Source organism: Chenopodium quinoa, unplaced genomic scaffold (genome assembly GCF_001683475.1).
Source record: "Chenopodium quinoa cultivar QQ74 unplaced genomic scaffold, ASM168347v1, whole genome shotgun sequence".
Lineage (NCBI taxonomy): Eukaryota > Viridiplantae > Streptophyta > Magnoliopsida > Caryophyllales > Amaranthaceae > Chenopodium > Chenopodium quinoa.
This window is the reverse complement of record NW_018744367.1, coordinates 3,075,114-3,095,753: the sequence shown is the minus strand read 5'-3', so window position 1 is coordinate 3,095,753 and position 20,640 is coordinate 3,075,114. Positions and strand designations below refer to the sequence as shown.

At 43.1% G+C, this 20,640-nt stretch overlaps 1 long non-coding RNA gene across 1 annotated transcript; it reads right to left on the bottom strand.

The window, feature by feature from the left end:
• Positions 1-17,392: 17,392 nt before the first annotated feature.
• On the bottom strand, positions 17,393-17,938 carry LOC110696768. The gene is made up of 3 exons (XR_002506386.1): positions 17,798-17,938; positions 17,568-17,642; positions 17,393-17,466 (listed from the first exon to the last, which is right to left on the bottom strand). It is a non-coding gene; the product is annotated as an uncharacterized LOC110696768 (long non-coding RNA).
• Positions 17,939-20,640: the final 2,702 nt, after the last annotated feature.

Sequence of the window (20,640 nt, the reverse complement as noted above, 5' to 3'; positions counted from 1 at the left end):
CTTCACTCTGGTTACTGTGCTTCTCATATAGGTGGTAGGATGCTTGCTCAAAGGGCAAGGCGGCAGGGCTACTTTTGGCCTACTTTGGAAGCAGATGCAATGGAGATGGTGAAAAAATGTGACAAGTGCCAAAGGTTTGGCAAATTAATTCACCGTCCGGCTACTGACCTCACTACCATTCACAGCCCACTACCGTTTGCTAAGTGGGGCATGGACATTCTGGGTCCATATACGCCTGCTACAGGCGGCAGAAGGTATATACTTGTTGCCGTTGACTACTTCACTAAATGGGTAGAGGCGGAGGCTGTAAAGGGAATCAAGACGAAAGATGTAATTTCATTCATTTGGAAAAACGTCATCACTCGGTTCGGGGTTCCCATGTCTATGGTTTTTGATAATGGTCCCCAATTTGAGACGCCTGTTCTCAAAAGCTGGTTGGGAGACCAAGGAATTGCACACTACTTTGCATCTGTCGGCCGTCCACAAGCAAACGGCCAGGTAGAAGCCTTTAATAAAATCATCTCAGACGGTCTCAAGAAAAAGATTGAACGAGCAGGCGGCCTATGGGCGGATGAACTACCACATGTTCTCTGGGCCATTAGGACGACTGAAAAAGGGGCGACTGGAGAAACTCCATTCCTCCTAACTTATGGTGCGGAAGCTGTCCTTCCAATAGAACACTACGAGCCGACTCTTCGAGTAATGCTATATGACGAAGAGGCAAACTGGGAAGCCATGCGCCTGGCATTAGACTCACTTCCTGAAAAGAGGGGCAATGCTGTTTTGCGCCATGAGATCTATCGCCTGAGAATGACTAGATCATACAACAAAAAAGTACACAGGCGTCCACTCAAAGTAGGGGACTTTGTACTTAGAAAAATGGAAGCAGTTGGTAGGGCTAATGAGTCTGGCAAACTAACTCCCAACTGGGAAGGACCCTACCGAATCTATGAGGAAGTCAGGGACAGTACCTACCGTCTGGAAACACCAGACGGACAACCGTTGCCTCGAACTTGGAATGTAGATAACCTTATAAAATATTTCTTCTGAATGATGTAAAGTAAAGAGCTACTTAATAAAGTTTGCACTTACTATTCAAATTTGTATTACGAGGGGCATGTCGTCTGTACCTTTACAGTCGGCTACTCTCCATTGAGTTTTTCACTCTTAACTTCAGAGGGGCATGCCGTCTGTACCTTTACAGTCGGCTACTCTCCATTGAGTATTTTACTCACAATACTTAGCTAAAAAGATTAGGGCCTGGCCGACCCTGTGTCTAACAGGCGGCTACCCTTCTTTTACTTAGCACCTACGTTCACCAAGAACTTACCAAGGCCACCGGCCGAATGATCAGACCAGGCGCCAAGCCACCTGATCAAATCTACAAAACTAATACGACCTGTCCCAACATCATAGCAGGCGTCCGACGGCATCCCTCCGGATGAAATTCGTCGCAGAGAGCAGCTCCCTTTTGGGTGGAACATTGTTCTATAAACTAATTACATTGTTCTACTCGCAGAGACCAGGCGTTCTTTTACGTTGGCCAAAGATTTCTCCATGGCTTCGTAAGAGTGCATTTTTTGGCGAAGAGGTTTCAGCTCGGCCTTAAGATTTGTGACGGTCGCCTCCAGCTCGTCATTCTTCTTCTGGGCCGCCTCTAACTGAGCCCGAACAGCGGCGGTAGCCTGCGCCTGATAATAAAGAATATCAATGGTCAGTACTTCATTTTGGGCAATTTGAAACATTGCCTTATCACAGTTGGAGGCGGCCATAGCTTTTGCGGCCTTTACCTCTTTGTTTTTCCGATCAATCGGCTTGCGAAGGCTGTTAACTCGGAGCAGGGCCTAAGTACAAAAAAAAAAAACAGGCGTCAGTTTCCAAACAAAAAGATAACAGGCGTCCTGGAACTCAAATACTCAAAAATATGCTAAGTATACCTCAGCAAGGACCCCTGAAATCCCATCAAGGTCAAGGGTGCCGGCACCCCTGACCGCCTCCCTTTCAGATGGAGGAACTGCTTTGATCATGGACTTGGCTACCTCAACCAAGTCAAGCCCCTGAGGGCCGGCTGCATCAAGCGTAAAAAAAGCAAGTTAGACCTAGTCAAGAAGGAAGCAAGTGTGAAAGTTTTTACAAGTGATTGTCCATACTTCTAGGCGGCCCCGCCGGGGTTTTAGAAGAAGTGGTCGGCTGCTTCTCAGCCGCCACTGTTTTCCTGGAAGACCCAGGAGAGCTTGCAACAGTCGTCCTCCGGGCCTTGGGGTCCGGCTGTTGCGAGGAAGAAGCTCTTGGAGTGCCAGACTGAAAACAAAAAGAGTTAGTATATGCATAAGACAACTCCTAAAAGAGGAAGAGTTTTCGAAGCCTACCAAGGGTGCCCCCTTGTTGGGGGAGTCGGCACAAGACTGTTGCATGAGAGAGGCCCGCAACATGGCCGTCGCAGTCTTGGATGCTGTTATTTTACTCATGGCGTCAGCTGCAAAAAATAAACAGCAAAGTTAGTAAAGATCCCAAGTAAATAAGGCGTGAAAAAAAACAGAGTATTTGTCAGGCCGGCTACCTCTAGAGCACCGACTGCTGAGGCCACAGGCGGCCAAAAAGTACTCGTCATAGAGCCACTTGAAGCTCGGGACGCAGTTTAGGGGTACTTGCTCTCGTACCCCTGAAGTAGAGTTCACCCTAGTCTCTACTTTGAAGAGTCCTTTGTCTAAGATCTCTCTTTTAGCCTTTGGGGGAACAGGCGGCATGCTGCGGCCGCCTGCGAGAAGAGGCAGATCCCTATTCCACTTGTTAAAACGTTGGTTCAGCTCCGTGTCTGAACCCTCAATGATAAGGAAGGTGTTCCGCCAATCCTTCCATTTGTTCGCCTTACCTCTCGTCATGAGGTAACCCCTATGGCTTGTTAATTGATACCAGCCGGTACCTCCCGACTTAGGGGTCCGACTGAGATAGTTCATGTGGGCGAAAGCCTCAAAGCTTGGCTCCACCCCGTACATTTTGCACCCGGCCACATAGCCGAGTACGTTTACCCAAGAGTTGGGGGCTAACTGCCATAACCCCAAATCATACCCATCTAAAATCCGCTGAACAGCCGGATGTAATGGGAAGCGCAGTCCAGCTTTGATGGTCGCCACATAGCAGCCAAAGCAGCCGTCATCATAGCTGGTACCAGCCGGCCAGACGACAGTGTCTTCTGGATCCGGCACGAACAGTAAAAATTCCGGGCCCATTATGTGGTTATCAATAAAGCTCTCCACTTTGTCTTGCATGGTTGCGATCCGGCCCCGGGGTACCATGCAGTAGTAGGGGGCGTTTTCCTCTCTGTAAGAGGCGGACGGCTCCGCCCAATTGTCCCCCTTCTCAACTGCATGAGAAAGTCTCGCCTCTTGTAGGCGGCTATGTCTTTCTTCTAAGCCTGGAGAACTGTGGCCAGAAGAGCTGGACTCGGACTCGTCCTCTGACGAGTCCGAAGAGGACGATCCTCCCCTCTCCCAGAGGGGCCCGCCTCCTCTCCCTTAGAAGGAGCAGGAGGAAAATTAGACATATCAACGGTAAGATGGGAAGGGACCACCTTGGCCCCTCTCTCAGAACTGTCGGCTTGGCAGCCGCCTCGTTTCAATTCTACATCTGGCGCCTGGTCAGATGTTTCACTAATGAGCACCCTTTGGGAGGAGCCGTCTGAGTTTGATATCATAGCAGTCTTTTTTGTTCTGGCCATCACGTTCTGCATAGACACAGATACAGTCGGACTTTGTATAAAGGGCAAAGATGGGTCCAGAAAAGGGCAGGCGGCACTCCTAGTCCTAGATTCAGCCGTCCCCGGTGACCGGCTGATCACTAACTTAGGTCGTGTCGTGTGCTTCCGTGGTGCCATTTCAAAAAATAAAAAGAAAATTAAGAGTAAGAGAACTGAGTTACCTGAACGAGTGACGGTTGATGAAGTTCTGGAAATCCGGTGCAGTCGGCTTGTCAGAACAGGCGGTAGGCAGAAAAGGTCCGAAATGTCAGAGCAAGTTCAGGGGTCCGAATGTTCTCGCAAAGTTCTCAAATGTGAAAATGACCGAAGTCAGCACTTCCTTATATAGGCAAAGTGAGAAGGCGAAGGGTCGCTTCCAAATTCAAAATTTGGGCGGGAAAATCTCTCGGCCGTTTGCAAGGTGACACCTGTAGCAGGCCGTCGCCTGTCACCGTGCGACACCTGTCACAGGCGACACGTGACCAGTCACGTGCCACCTGTGAGGGGCAAATGATTAGGGGATTTTTATCCACCAATCACCGTCTGACAAGTGGACCAACCAGGTTCCGCCACGTGTCCTTCACGAAGGCCAATAGGAGCCTGCCACGTGTCAATCACAGATACGTCCTCTACGGACCAATCGAGGCACGCCACGTGTCCACCCATGCCAAATGAAAAAACCGGCCAACAAGGCCCAATCCTGTCTAGAGGCCCGGTCAGCCCTAGGTTTACCCTAAACCTAGAGAGTGGCACGCTTCTCAAGACTATAAATACTTAATTAATCCTCATTAAAAGGGATCAAGCAAGATGAAGCAATTGAGAGGCAATTGATCAAGCAATTAATCTCACCTGACGAACAGAGAAGAACAGAAACATTTCGGAACACTAATAACCGGCTAATCTCGCTAACAAAGCAGATTACCAACATTAAACACTCTCACCTAGAGAGGTCTTATTACTTTAATTTCCGTATTAATTACTCCTTAATCAGGTACTAACTTGACCGTTGGAGGCGGAGCTCTCAGGAGTCTCCGTTATTTTGCAGGTACAGGCGTCCGGTTCCAGTCTCGGAATTGTAACTCTCCCGCAGGACATCAGAAAACCCCGAAACAGGTTGCTTCGTATTCGCCATTGTACTGACTCACTATCAATTGTGAATCGGCAGGCGTCTATTTTTCTTGCCCCTGCCGCCTTGCACATGCGGATTCCGGCTAGTAAAGCTTCATATTCTGCTTCATTGTTTGAGGCCTGAAAACTGAAGCGTAGAGCATACTCGTACTTGTCGCCCTCTGGCGACTGACATATGACGCCTGCTCCACAACCATTTGAAGTAGAGCTTCCGTCCACATATACCTTCCAGACTTGGTTTGTAACTTGAGAGTCCGGAGGACGAGTCATCTCAACAATGAAGTCAGCAAAGGCTTGCCCCTTCACTGCTTTTCTAGGCTCGAATGTAACTTCGAGGCTCTGAATTTCTATGGCCCATTTGATCATTCGGCCTGACGACTCCATGATGGTCAGTGGCCGCTTGATAGGTTGGTCTGTATACACGACGACTGCATGTGCCAAAAAGTAGGGCTTCAATTTTTTAACAGCCATGAAGAGTGCAAGACCAAATTTCTCCACTAAGGGATACCTCAACTCGGCATTTTTCAGTACATGACTGACAAAGTAGACCGGGAGCTGACAGCCGTCTCTTTCAGCAAGGAGAACAGCGCTTAACGTATGATCAGAGACGGCCAGGTACATGTAGAGTACTTCTTTGGGCAAAGGGCTGACCAGCCTCGGCAAGGAATGCAAATGAACTTTCAATTTCTGGAAGGCCGCCTCAGCATCCGGCCCCCATTCAAACCTTGCCTTTTTCTTAATTGCCTGGAAAAAGTATAGGCATTTGTCGCCTGATCGGCTTAGAAATCTTCCCAAGGCCGCCAGACAACCTGTTAACTTCTGAACCTCTCGGATGGTACGAGGCGACTGCATGTCAATGACCGCCTGCACCTTCTCAGGGTTCGCCTCTATTCTTCTCTGATTGATAAGGAATCCGATAAATTTCCCAGACTCAACTCCAAAGACACATTTCTTGGGATTGAGCATGACATGGTGCCGCCTAAGTGTGGCGAAAGTTTCTCGGAGGTCCGACAGATGATCTTTACGAAGTTTAGACTTGACAATCATATCATCAATATATTCCTCAACATTTCTCCCAATTTGATCAAAGAACACAGTGTTTATCATTCGTTGGAAAGTGGCCGGGGCATTCTTAAGACCAAACGGCATGACCGTGTAACAGTATAACCCCTGATCAGTGACGAAGGCCGTCTTCTCCTGATCTTTCTTCCATAAAGGAATTTGATGGAAACCAGAGTAGGCGTCCATAAAGCTCATCAAAGCATGGCCGGCTGTTGAGTCGACCAGGTTATCAATTTTAGGCAGAGGGTAACTGTCTTTGGGGCACGCCTTGTTTAAGTCTGTGTAGTCTACACACATTCGCCAGGTGCCATTCGGCTTTTTAACAAGCACCACATTTGCAACCCAGTCTGGGAAGTAACATTGCCGAATGAACCCTGCATCAAGTAATTTTTTTACTTCGGCGGCTGCCGCCTGACTTCTTTCTTCGCCATGGTTCCGCTTCTTCTGCCTTACCGACTTCTTTTTCGGATCCACGGCCAGTTTATGTACCGCCAGATCAGGACTAATGCCTGGCATTTCATGGACTTCGAATGCAAAGATGTCCTTGTATTCTTTCAATAGTTTGTGAAAGTCGTCACCAAGGTCTCTCAGAGCAGTCGTCCCAACTTTGACTGTTCGCTCAGGACGTGAGTCGTCTAAGATCAAGTCCGTATGCTCACCAGCCGGCTGAGGGCGGAATTCATCCGACCGTTCCTCTGCCAATGATTGCTATTTTCTGTCTTTTCTTGCGGCCCCTGTCTGGGATGCCTTTCTCTTCTTGCCGCCTGCTTCTTGAACAGGCGCACTCTCCTTGACATTGTCAAGGTCTATTTTTCCACCATTTGACCCAGTGGCCATAACAGTGGGCTTGACATCCGAGAGATAGCACTCTCGGGCCATCCTCTGATCTCCCCTTAGGGACCCGACTGTTCCATTATCCCTCTCAAACTTGAGCAACATAAGAGATGGGATTATAACAGCCTTGGAATTATTCAGGGTTGGTCGTCCCAGAATCATGTTGTAGGCCGAGAGTTCTTCTACTACCAGGAACCGGACTACCATGTGTCGTCCTTCCCCTTTTTCGCCCAGGCGGATGGGTAAATCCACTCGTCCCACTGGGTGGACGACTCCTCCTCCAAACCCTACTAAAGGGTGGGATGCCGGATGTATGCAATCAGTCTGATATTTTAGTTTCGACAGACATTTGCTACTGATGAGATTTGAGGAGCTTCCGGTATCTTTGAGGATTCGGCCAACTCTCTGGTTGGCCACTTTACATTCAATAACGATAGGGTCGTCATGCGGCCCTCTTACCCCTCCTAGATCTTCTTCAGTGATGACAATCTCAGGAAATGTATATTTGGGGGGCCGTTCTTGGTGAACGGAATTTACATCTAACCGTCTGATATTGTCTTTGTTGCCCCTAATAGTGGGGTCGCCTCCTGAGAAGCCGCCTGCAATGGTGTAGACGACTGCATCATCTGTATCGGAGCTATCGGCCTGTTGACTCTTTTTGGTCGACTGCTTTTTTGAGGAAGTGTTCCCCGTAGATTTCTTGACATAAGTGTCAAGATCACCTAGCTCAGCCAGGCGGTCCAGATACCGCATGAGACTGATGCAGTCATTGGTGTGATGACCAACATCTTCATGATAATCACAGAATTTTTCTTGGTTCCGACTGTTTGCAGAACCCTTCATGGGGACCGGCTTCTCAATTGAGATCCGTCCCTTGATTTCTTTTAGGATAAACTGGCTATCCTTGTTAAACGCATACTTTGGGGAGTATGGTTTGAATTCTTTTTTCTTTTTCTGGGCCGGCTGTTTAGAGGAATCAGCCGCCCAGACCTCTTTTCTCTTCCTCTCGTCTTTGTTTGACGACTGTTTCTGTCGTCCTTCTCTTTTGTCGGACCTTTTCCCGTCCGACTGTTTTACCGTACTACAAAGATCAGTCGCCTGTATATAGGCTTCCGCTTCAATCAAGGCCTCTTGAAGAGTCGCCACCCTCTTTCAGACCAAATCAAATTTGAAGGTCGACCCGTCTTTGAGACCTCTGAAAAAGTCAGTATAGGCTACTTCATCCGGTAACCCTTGAATCTGTATTCTCATCAGGTTAAACCGCCTGATGTAAGAACGAAGCCCCTCCTTCTCGCCCTGCTGAATTGTTCCCAAGTCAAGGGTCGTCTTCTTCGCAGGGATGTTCATGGCGAAGTTGGAGGTGAATAAGTAAGCAAGCGTCCTGAAGTTATTTACACAACCAGTCGGCAGGTTGCCGAACCATTGTTGTGCGATTCCTTTGAGAGTCGCTGGGAAATACTTGCACCAAGTGGGATCATCCAACCCTTGAAGGTACATCAGGTTGGTGAATGCCATCAGATGGTCTTCTGGGTTAGTAGTGCCGTCATAGGCGCCTACTAATACATTTTTCACTTTGGCCAGCTGAGCGACTTCAGTAATTCCCTTGGAGAAGGCCGACGGCTGTTCACCAAGTCTAAGCAACCGTAGCTGCCAGTCCATAGGTTGGACATTTTTTGCTGCATGTCCACCAAACGGAGGTGGCTGTAAAAAATACTGTTATTGCGGTACAAACGGTAAGTTTGGTACCGCCTGGTCGCTATGAAAGCCGGACTGACGGGAGGTGCCGCCTGACTGACTCTCATGATACGACTGAGTATGTCTCATCGAGGTATTTCGCAGACTGTCTTGGAAGTTTGAAGTACAGGCCGACTCTGACAATCGGTCACTCTTCTTCTGCTCTAGCAGTAGCCGAGCGTCTGTGTATGTTTTCCTCGACCCGTCCGCCTGAATATGACGAACAGGTTTCCTATTTCCTGGAGTAGGAAAACGGTATTTTGTGAAATCAAGGGCAGGTGGCTCCCGCTTCCTAGATTTAGGATGAGGGGTCGCCTCTCGCCCTTGAACTGGCTTCCTCTTCTGTGAAGAGGAGGGTTTCTTAGCCGACTGCTCCTTGTCCAGAGCAGGCGGCTTCTTGTTGATCAACTCTTGAATTTCTCCCTTTAAGTCCCTCATGAAGGTCATGAGTTCGTTCCTAGTGATGGGAGCAGACCCATCACTCGGCTGTTGCCGAACAGGCGGTGCGCCTGCTGGCTCACTTCCAGTTTGAAGATGTTCCCGTTCCCTCCTTTCGGTATGACGGGTACGTCGGGCCCTTAGGGTCCCGTCTGAAGCTGTGTGAGCTACAACTTCAAATTCATTCTTAGTATCGTGGTCCGACTGAACTTGAGGGTCGTCTAGGGGACGCCTCTCTTCAGGAGTCGGTACAGACTTGGATGCCATCTCAGAAGTACTCTCCCCACTGACGGCGCCAAATGTTTCGGGGTTTTCTGATGTCCTGCGGGAGAGTTACAATTCCGAGACTGGAACCGGACGCCTGTACCTACAAAACAACGGAGACTCCTCGTGGTGGGAGCTCCGCCTCCAACGGTCAAGTTAGTACTTGATTAAGGAGTAATTAATGCGGAAATTAAAGTGATTGGGTCTCTCTAGGTGAGAGTGTTTAATGTGTGTTTTCAGCGTAATCTCCCTTAATGAGGATTAAGGGAGGTATTTATAACCTTGGGAAACGTGCCAATCTAGGTTTAGGTTAACCTTGGGCTGATTGGGCTTCCCTCGAAAGTTGGGCCTAGGTGACCGGTTATCCCAGGTGTCATGGGAAGGACACATGTCGTGTCGAAATTAGTCCATGGTGGACGGATCATTGCTTGACACGTGGCAGGCTCCTATTGGCCCATGTGACGGACACATGGCGGAACCTGATTGGTCCACTTGTCAGATGGTGATTGGTGGGGAAAAATCCCCTAATCACATATGGTCGGCTTTAATGTACTAATGTTTTGAGAATGGTACTAAATTCCTTGTTATTTGGGTAGTGAATATGTGGGAAAAAAAAACTATCAAATCCTTTGATAATTATATGTTATAGAGTATTATATCCATGGTACTATGTCAGTACGATCCCATGGTGATTAATTCTGGTTTTGGTTACGTGTACCTTGAATTTGTAAGCACACCCTTTGGGGTTATTGGTTTATTAAGTAATTCAGTTAATCTGTAATAACAGATACTCGTTCATCTACCCTTGCTGTTGGAGTTATGCACTAACTACTAACTTTGTGCATGTCTTTACTCGGTATCAATTTTTTAATGATTTAACCTACTACCCTTTACTAAACAAAGGTTTAGGGTGTTTTACACCTAATAAACAAGGCCTTAATAGGTTCATTTCACCCTAATTACTATGACCAATATAAAGGCCCTATCACAATGGTACTTTTGTAGATCATCCTTATACCACTATGTATGATATGGTACATTGGATAGCGTTTTCCTAGAACGTGGTGGTAGTGGTACATATATGTACCGGTCACAGTATATGTCAAAACGATTGACATTGAGAACTCAACAGTTTATAAGTAATGGGACGCTAAAATTATAAATAGGATATTACTGATTAGGGGATTTTTCCCCACCAATCACCATCTGACAAGTAGACCAATCAGGTTCCGCCATGTGTCCGTCACATGGGCCAATAGGAGCCTGCCACGTGTCAGGCAATGATCCGTCCACTATGGACCAATTACGACACGACATGTGTCCTTCCCATGACACCTGGGATAACCGGTCACCTAGGCCCAACTTCCGAGGGAAGCCCAATCAGCCCAAGGTTAACCTAAACCTAGATTGACACGTTTCCCGAGGTTATAAATACCTCCCTTAATCCTCATTAAGAGAGAGAACACGCTAAAAACGCAGATTACACACATTAAACACTCTCACCTAGAGAGACCCAATCACTTTAATTTCCGCATTAATTACTCCTTAATCAAGTACTAACTTGACCGTCGGAGGCGGATCTCCAATCATCCGGAGCATCCGTTTGTTTTGCAGGTACAGGCGTCCGGTTCCAGTCTCGGAATTGTAACTCTCCCGCAGGACATCAGAAAACCCCGAAACAATTACTGTCAATATACCACCTCATACTACAGTGGTACATTATACACTACCTGCTGAATAACAAACCACGACATATTCTAGACAAAATAAATAAACTAGTAAGCATTACTACATACTAACTAGTGGTATGTAACAAACACAAACAAGTACCACCTAAATGAGTAGTGGTACGTATTACATACTAAGATGTACCTCTTGAACAGAATAGTACATAATGTACTAGGACCAATAAAGCTATGGCGTACATATAACGAAGATGCAACTTCAGAACATAGTACTTCATAATTCGCAATAGGTAATAGCAACAATATGAACTGCTATCGAATTAGTGAAACACAAATTCATCGTAGCCCTCCCATGGATCTTCGTATGGGTCACCATAATCAGGCTCATGACCGTCCCAAAAATCACCAGAATTAGGGTTGGACTTGCTATCGAACCTTTGCTTTGCCTCGGTCAACCGATTGACATACCAAGTGGGGTAGTCGTCGTACTTAAATGGTTCCCTTGTGATGAGATTTAAGTGTTGCATCTCATCGTACCCATGTTCAGCCAACAATTTACTTCTAAAATACATGCATTGTTCTTCGCTCGAATGGTTCATGTCAAACGGATCCTCTTTGGAGAAATTCAGCCACTCTACAGTAACATGAATCAAATCTTTGTCGTAGTCCGATGTAAAATCATGTCCAAGTAGTATAAGACCAAATTCTTCACCTTCCTCACAGTGGTTGTTAAGCATGTACTCAACATTTTGATGTCATTCATGCATAGGCAGAAAAAGCTCCCAAAATTGTATCAAGTGCCTACAATAGTATGGATATCGCAACCAAGCGATAATGGATTCCAGCATCTGACGAAGGTTATTACTTACGGCAATTTTGTAAGCATCGACAACGTAGTGCATAAAACAAAATGCTTCCTTTCGAAAGTACCCAGGATCTCCTATTTTAAAAGGAGTTAGGAAAGGGTACTTCGGATGGAAATCTATCCCGGTGATGGGATTTTCAAGCCCTCCACGAGCAATTGTGGCTGATTGGTGACAGAACATCATCTTTTTACCTCTTTTGGGGAGGTAAAGTCTCGAACAACACCATTTGGGTCATAATACCCATTTTTTTCATGAATTCCAACCGCTTCATAAGGCCCCTTAGGGTCTTATCAGGCATCACTCTTTTATTAGCCATGACTCTCTTATTTCTTTGGTTCCCCATTTTTTGTGCCAACTTCTATCACTTAGTGAGTTGAGAGTCTGATGAGTACCATATATAATGCCATTCCGAATAACATGCAATAAATTGACTCCCAACTACTTTGTTGGTAATTCAACTATTCCAGTAGTATAAAAATGTTCTTCTCGTATGAAAAGTACGGTAAATGGTACATAATAAAATTCTGGTTGATGTTAAAAATGTACCACTGGGAAAACAAATACAATAAATTAGCCGTGTTGACTAAACGAGAGTGTACCGTGGACCAACAACTGTCATTTAATAAAGGGGGAAGTGAGAACAATTTGTTGGATAATTCAATTTTACTTTATTACAATGGGTTCTTGTCAAATCTAAATGTAAGTGTCATTCACTATGGTATATTTAATAAACTTCATGTAGTGGTACAAAATAACCTCACTGGGTATGGTAATGGTAGAAATATATCCCATTCAATAGAATTTGTGCTTCTTTTGACACAACATCTCGGTGGCCTAGTGTTGCACCTATAGCGTGTTCTAGTACAACTAGTGTTAAAGAGTAAGTTTCTTACAACGGTAACATGGTAAAAAAAAAACCCTGGCTCCCAAAAAAAACCCTGGCTCCCAAAATTTAAGTTTTCCCTCCCCTAAACTCTTGTAACTCTCCCTCCCTCTAAACTCCCTTTCCTCCTCCATCCTTCCCTCCCATTAGTCGTTCACTACAATGGCAACATATCAACTACCCATCTCATTTGTGGAGGTCGTACCTGTAACACCCTAGAAATTCCTTCCCTTTAAAATACCTGTTCTACCCTTATTAAAATACGAAATAGGAAAATCTAAGACATTACCGCCACCGTGAAAACGGCTAAGGCAAATATCAAAGACACACAGCAGAAGACTTTCTTTAAAACAATTCAAAACAAGTCAACTCAAAAGTCAAACCAAACGAAAGTAAAGTCAAACAAAATCAAACAAAGACAACCTACAACTTGGAACCATTGTAGGCCCTTAAAACCAAACAATACCGAAAACCTTTATTTTAGTCTCATGAGCATAATAAAATAAATAATATTCAAAGCAAATAAAACACATCATATTCCTATGGAAACTAAGCATGATTCGCTCTTCACTCATGCCCATCATGAAAATGCTTCATCACCTGAAAAACTTCTCTCTACTTATCCCCACTACTCGCCATTAGAAATGGGTCGTCGTAGGGCCAAGGTAAAGACAAGGTCAAACAAACATACAACACACAGTTAGCAATGCTGAGTACATAAGCGTAATAAAACACACTAACATGCTTTCATCCTATCATCACACAACTTACCTTGTTATACCTGTAAACAAGCATACAAGACACTCAACACTTAACTAGACAAATACAAATGTCCATTTAATTTGATTACGCATCGAACGGGTTTCCAACCAAATCCCTGCCCCAAATAAATTAAGGTAAACTACACCGGGAGCTAATCGGGCAGGCAAATGTCACATGAAGTGACTGGAAGTCCTGCGCATAAAATAAATAAAAAGGAAAATACAGCGTCCTGTACTCCCAGTAGAAGTTATGGTCAAATATAAAGTCGCATAACTCCCCCCATATGTTCATACTCAAGGTATATACGTTCCAAGAGTTTTGGTACGTAATCTCTTTAACTTTACATTGTTTACATATTACTATACTTGGTGATGACTCTCAAATCATAACACAATCAACCATCATAAATCATTCAAGCAATTAACCATACCAATTTAATTCTTGAATAATTAATGACCACATTTAATTAAATGTTGAACCCTTTTTAATCTACCTCGGTGTCAAAGACACCTTAAACGCATAATGCGCCGCAAATCCTATCCCCTAAGTGTTAGAAACACCTTAAGTGCACATAGGCACCGCAATATAATTTATTCCTATGTACTAAGACACTTAAATAGCTCCTTCTTCATGCTTATAGCATCAATAAAAATTATATGAACCATAATAAAATTTCCTTTTCATATTCCAAACCAAATTAAACATGCTCTCCATCATGCCAAAACTAAAAGTGTGGTTCATAATCAACATGCCAACATAATTAATTCCAATCACCAATTCATCATAAATAATTCATACATCACAAATCATTTACCAACATCAATCCAATCAACAAATTCCAACCAACACCTATCATGATACTACTTGGAATTAATTTAACAAAGCCTAGCATGCTTCTACATATTCAAATAATTACCAAGTACGCGAACGTACCTTGAATATGATCTCAAAATCGCCACGACTAAATAAAATCACTCACTTGGAAGCCTCCTACAAACCAAAATTACAAAGAGGCATTAATACCTATTCCACACAAATTTCCAGCAATATATACACTCTTTAAATCACTCATAAACCCTCTAAAACAAGCTGAAATTTAATTTAAAACCCTTACTTTTATTCCCAATTAATGGGTAATTAAAAATCCTTTCAAGAAACATAATTATAGCTTATATATAAAAATTCCAGCTTTATTAAATCATCTAAAATTGCTGTAATTGTGTTTTAAAACACTTATTTCAATAATTTAAATCACCCATAAATAATTTCCATCAATATACATAAACTTAGATACCTAGGGTTTATAATTTGGGGCATTTTAATTCAAAACCAAATCTGAAAATTTATATACAAAATACTTATTATCAAACATCATAAAAATCATCACAAAACTCAAAAACAATAATTAGATCAAGGCTAGATTAGGATTAAAACAAAAGAATTTTTTTTTTGTTCGGCCACCAACAGCCACGACACACGGCTGGGCTGTTGTCATGCCCGCCGGTGTCGGCGCGGCTGCTGTCATGCTCGCTGGTGGCTGCAGTGACCGGCCGGTGGTAGTTGCTGTGGTGGCCGGCGGTGGTGTGTGGGTGGTGGTGAAACAAAATTAAAATTAAAATAAAAGGGAAGGGGAAAAATTAAGAGAAAATAAGAGGAGAAAGAAAGAGAGTTACCTTTGGGTATTCACCACCTTGAGCACATGATGGGTATTTATACCCTCTCTCAATAACCCTCCTACTTAAAATTCCTTTACTACCCTTAATGATCCTTTTCCTATTCAAACTAGTATTTTAACTTTCCTTAATAACTCTTTGACTTTAAAATTTCTTTTTATAAAATAATATGCCCCAAAGTTTCCAAATCATGAAATAAAATATTTTCAAGATTATTAAATTATTAAAAATAAACTTTTAATTAAAATAATTCTTTTTAAATTAATGAAACACCATAAATAATTCATTTCGAATTATTTAAATACTTTAAGAAATACTTATTTAAGTTAAAATTCGTATAAAAATACAGGGTATTATAGTACCCTACCCAGAACAGCCCATCATGTACTTTCAGAAATTAGAAAGGGAATACAACGAAATTAACTTAAATGTAGTGAAGTATTTCAAGACTAAAGACCACTTTTTGAGTGATTTATACCATCCTATTAGAAACTTGAGAGCACGTCTTCTATAATCAATGTGCTCCCCAACCAATTTCATGGTTCTCGAAGACGAACAAATGACGGCAACCCATTCTCAACATCTACGAGGTACCAATCTATGCCTTCCCTATGAATTGGCGGCACATATTTGTTGGGTCCTACACGAATACGCTCCATGTAATGAGGGTCGACACGGAAAATACCCACATGAGGCTCCAAGTAGAGGGTTGCACGATCAAGCCGAAGGTCGACCAATTTCTGCCCATCCGTAAACGCTACCACCGTGTGAGTTACATAGGGGAAAATCTGGTCTCAACCCGTGACCACGAGAGTATCATTGATGTAGGGTCGTTGACTGTGTGTTGGAATACCAGAGGATGCACAAGGCCGTCATTTGTTCGTCACTTCACAACTCTGCATCAGCATTTTAACCCCGTGTTGATTATCATATTGGAAGCTCGTATTGGTAGCCACTACGTAAAGAATTGGCTTTTGCGTGATCTCCTAGGTCAATATGGAGTGGAGACATGTGGTCCGGACAGAAAAAACCCCGGAGGAGTTTTGATGTTTTGGAACCCAAATCTTCTCACGAGGAATTTCTTGTACAGGTCAATTGTGCCAAATGGAACGGTTTTGGATGCTGTTTTTCAAGTATGTCTTTGCTTCGACGTCATCGAAATAAGTTCACTGTGTTTACGTGTTGTTGATAAAAAAAAATTCCATATTGAAGGCAAGGCCACCTCTAGGATGGACTGCAATCCCACCCCCTGAGCAACATGAACTGAACAACGACCCATGCAGCTCAGACGAGGAGCCTAACATACATAGCTTCTACTTCAGCTCAGGCTTGGCTTTTGATGGGTTGAACCACCACTTGGGGCATGGTAAGGACCTTTGACGTTGCTCATGAAGGAAGGAAAAAGGCTTCGTATGGGGGTACTACCTCGGTTCTTCTAATTAATTCCTTGTTAAGACTATTTTAGTTGGGTTGTACTTTAATTACTACTTTTCATATATTTCCTTTGTTACGACTATTTTGCAACCTAAGCTTTAATGTGTGGAACAATCGTTTTATTACAAAGTACTTGTGTTATTAGTACTTGTAATTCATTCATTTACAAAGTACGAGTATTATCCTTCTATTTCTATGTATTTGTGTTACATTAGTGGAGTACTCTACATTAGTGTAATATAAAATGGTAATCTAATTCAAATGAAAGATCAGTAAAAGATCATAAAGTAAAAGATGAGTGAAAGATCATAAAGACCCTAATCAGTGGTACAATCCCATCCTTGGATAGGATTTACATACCAAAATAATGTACCACTGTTATAAATACATACAATAATATTATAATGTGCCATCATACAATCAATGGTACAAACAACACCCCAAAAATGTACCACTGAATAAGTTTGATTTTAAACAGAGCAATAGTTTAACTAGCAGCATGGCCAAATAGCACAAAATGTGATTTTGTTCCAAGGCCTCTAAATTCAACAGTTAATAATTTTACCCCAAAATAAACAACTGTTCAAAAAACCATGTCTACCTACAGAGAAGCAGATATTAAAACCATCAAAAAATCCGAAGCCTACATCATACTATCCACGAGACCACCTACTGCTTCCGCTATGTCTTCCTGACTGAGGGGATGAGTGCTTCTAGGTTGTCAACCAACTCATTACTCTCGCATTGCAAGTCATCCAGAAATAAGTTTTGTTTAGCATTGAGAATCTTTCCATACAAACAACATTGTAGATGGTCAAGTGAAGGCCACTTCAATAACAACCATATTTACATAAAAATTCTCATTAAAAAAAGGGGAGCATCCCGAATACTCACCACAGTGAACTTAGTTGTGAACCTTCTAGCACAAAACTTTATGCAAGCCAACATATAAACACCGCAGTAAGCCCTAAATATTAAGCATGGGATGCGTGAGCTGAAAATGCTCCTTGGAAATCCAGATATTACAACAACACACATATTCAAATCGAACATCAAAACAAAACTCACGTATCTGAAGGGCCGAAAACCTGAACTGTGCATCTTTTCCATCCATTTAGTTCTCCCGTTTTCCACTCGGGGTGACTAAGGTTGAAGAGCACATCAATGCCATGTAGTTGGGTCCAGATAGGAAATTGTTCATAGATTATATGAAGAAAGTTATTTAGACATACCATAAACAAAAATTTAACCTTGGCCATACATACCAGAAAGGAAAATTTAAACAAGGGGATACGTACCAGAATATCAACCTCCTCAACATGTTTGCTGTAGGGTTCGGGGTAGAGGGAATCAATCATCCACAGTTTCCTCGCTTCCAAATCAAGGGCTAAGCACCACCAATGTGAGTCACCAGGAGATTCAGGCGGGACTTTGAGTACTGGGATGAAAACCTGCATAATCATTTCACACAAGGGTTAATACATGAACTTTAAGTACTTCAATTTCATAGCTTATGTGGACTTGTAAGTTTACCCTTACTGTTTTAATCTCATGAAAATTATAGCTTAAAAACAATTTCCCATACTTATGTGCTACGTGCTCTTCATTGCCCTCTTTCAACAGTAACCGGTCCTGCAACACACATACTCAACTCAGAAATGCATTTGACAAGTTCGAAACCATTACACAACCAAATTTCTAACAACATAAAAAATTGTACGCATTGAGAAGCATGGATTAAGCAAGATACGCTTGCTCTGGCTCGGAAACTCTCTGGTTACCCAATGTTGTGTGTACATCACACTAGCCATCCGGACATAGCCATCCCCGACCATCACTCTAGGGTGAACTACACCAAAGCAATCCCTCTGGTCGGCAGTCATGTCATTACATGATATGAGCACAACACTAGGGCTGCAATACACACATAGTACCAGAAATTGTGGGTACGATAGCAATAACACTGAGTGAGAACAGCAAAGAACACAGAAATATACAGAAACTTAAATTCTTAAAAAATCATTGAAGTAATGATACAGGACAAAATAGAACACATCATCATAGAAAGATCAGCAACACATACCAATTAGGGTCTTTTAACTCCTTCCAACGCCGCACGTACTGCAGCATCCGTGTCTCCAGCTTCGTGTGCCTACGGGTGTCAGACCCTTTGCTACACATCGAGGCTACTGCTGCCGCAGTAGGTTTTACAACCCTCTTATCAGCAGTTCCTGGGTTGTCATTGCCTGTGGACTCCTCTTCATCATTAGAGTTTGTCTTACTATAACCGGCATCCACCAAAACAGTCGTCCTCCTTGATCCGACCACTTCCAAAACAACCTCCCCTTTTGGGGGAACATCATCATCCTCCTCTTCATCTTCAGGTTCAGAACCCGCACTTTGAAAATCATTCCCATCACCGCCCTCATCCATTGCAGAAACATGATTTCCTGAATTCTAAACACCATGTAAATCATGAACACCTCCAAAACCCTTATCTTTATCCTCACCTTCAACACCGACCGGTGCTGCATCATCCTCACCCTTAGCAGCTGCATCCTTCTCACCCTCACCATCTGCGGTTTTCTCACCCCCATCAGCTGCATCATTCTCACCATTCCTAGCTGCATCATCAATCATTCTATCTGCAAAGCTCTCCACCAAACCGTTTGTATTCTCATCGGTTTTCTCCACCTCCACAATTGTTGAAATCAACTCTGAGTTTCTTTCCTTCGGCAAAGACTTTTTAGCAGCCCTTTTCATCGCAAAACTACCACCCTTTTCTTCACACTGCCTGTCAGCTGTATGTCCTAACTCTTCCACTTGTTGACAGGTTGCAATCCCCAACTTTGGTCTCTCTGAAGCGGCAATAGTCTTTTTTAGCATTTCATTCATGTTATATAGTACAGACCTCAATTTCTCATCAATTATAGACATGAACTGCATAGTCAACTTCTCCACCACCTTAGAAACCACCTGCATACATACAAAAATACATAACTCTCAAATACAGCATAATTACCGAACATTCCACAATGAAGTAAGTAAACATAACAAGGCACCTCACAAATCAACACGACCCCAACAAAACTACCTTTTTTAATAGAATAGGAATAAACTTCTACCTCATGCCCCCTCTTTCTTAAAAAGAAAAGATATGTAACTAGTTTGAGATTGCCACCTATATATATATTAACAATTAACAAAGCAAGACCAACAATCAATCAACCAACAAGCAAATACAAGCTTATTGGGGGAAACCGGATCAAGAGCCAAGAAAAAAACCAAACTTTGCACTATGAACTAGTATTCATAAACAATGAATCAAAGATACAATGCAAGCGTGAATTGTATGAAACCCAACTATTTCTCACTAAACCTCCCAAAATGTACAATGTAGGGATTTACAAAATTACCTATATTTTGTATTCAGGTAAGGCATGTTAAATTCATCAAGCTACATGAGTAAAAGTTGCACAACTCTCAAAACTAATTCATTGTAGCAATTACAACAATAAGATCTCCCATTTTAAATAAGGAGATAAAATACAGACCTGCTCTGTAATCCCATCCACATCAACATCAGATGTAGGAGCATTCACCGGGCCGTCACGGGGTGCCAATGGATGGTCCTCACCATATGCAATATTCAAGGACTGCACAACAAACAAACTTAATCAGAAGAACAAAACTACACAAAAAACAATATTGTCCTATAACTAAACAATGATTTTAACACTCACCCGCAACCGACCAAAGTCCCCTGACTCTATTTTGTCATCTGCAACAACTTTATTGATTTCTTCCTACGTCCACGCCGCCAACCTCGAAGTCACTCCCCAAGACGTAGGTACTCGATTCAGATGATCAAGATAAAAGATATACAACATTACTCATTGAAGATGATGTCAACATCTAATAACAAACAACCCCTCCACTAGTAACAAACAAAAGCATTTTTCAACGAAATTTTATAAGCTACATTGCTTACCAACACAAACAAAATGCAACCTCCAGAGCCTGCAACATAGCCTTTTTCAGAAAATTTCTTCTGAAACTTCTTAGTTGTTGTGCACATCCAAGAATGAGTCAAAGTGCACCAGTCGTAGTTCGCAGCATCATTATAAACAGTAAGAGCAGG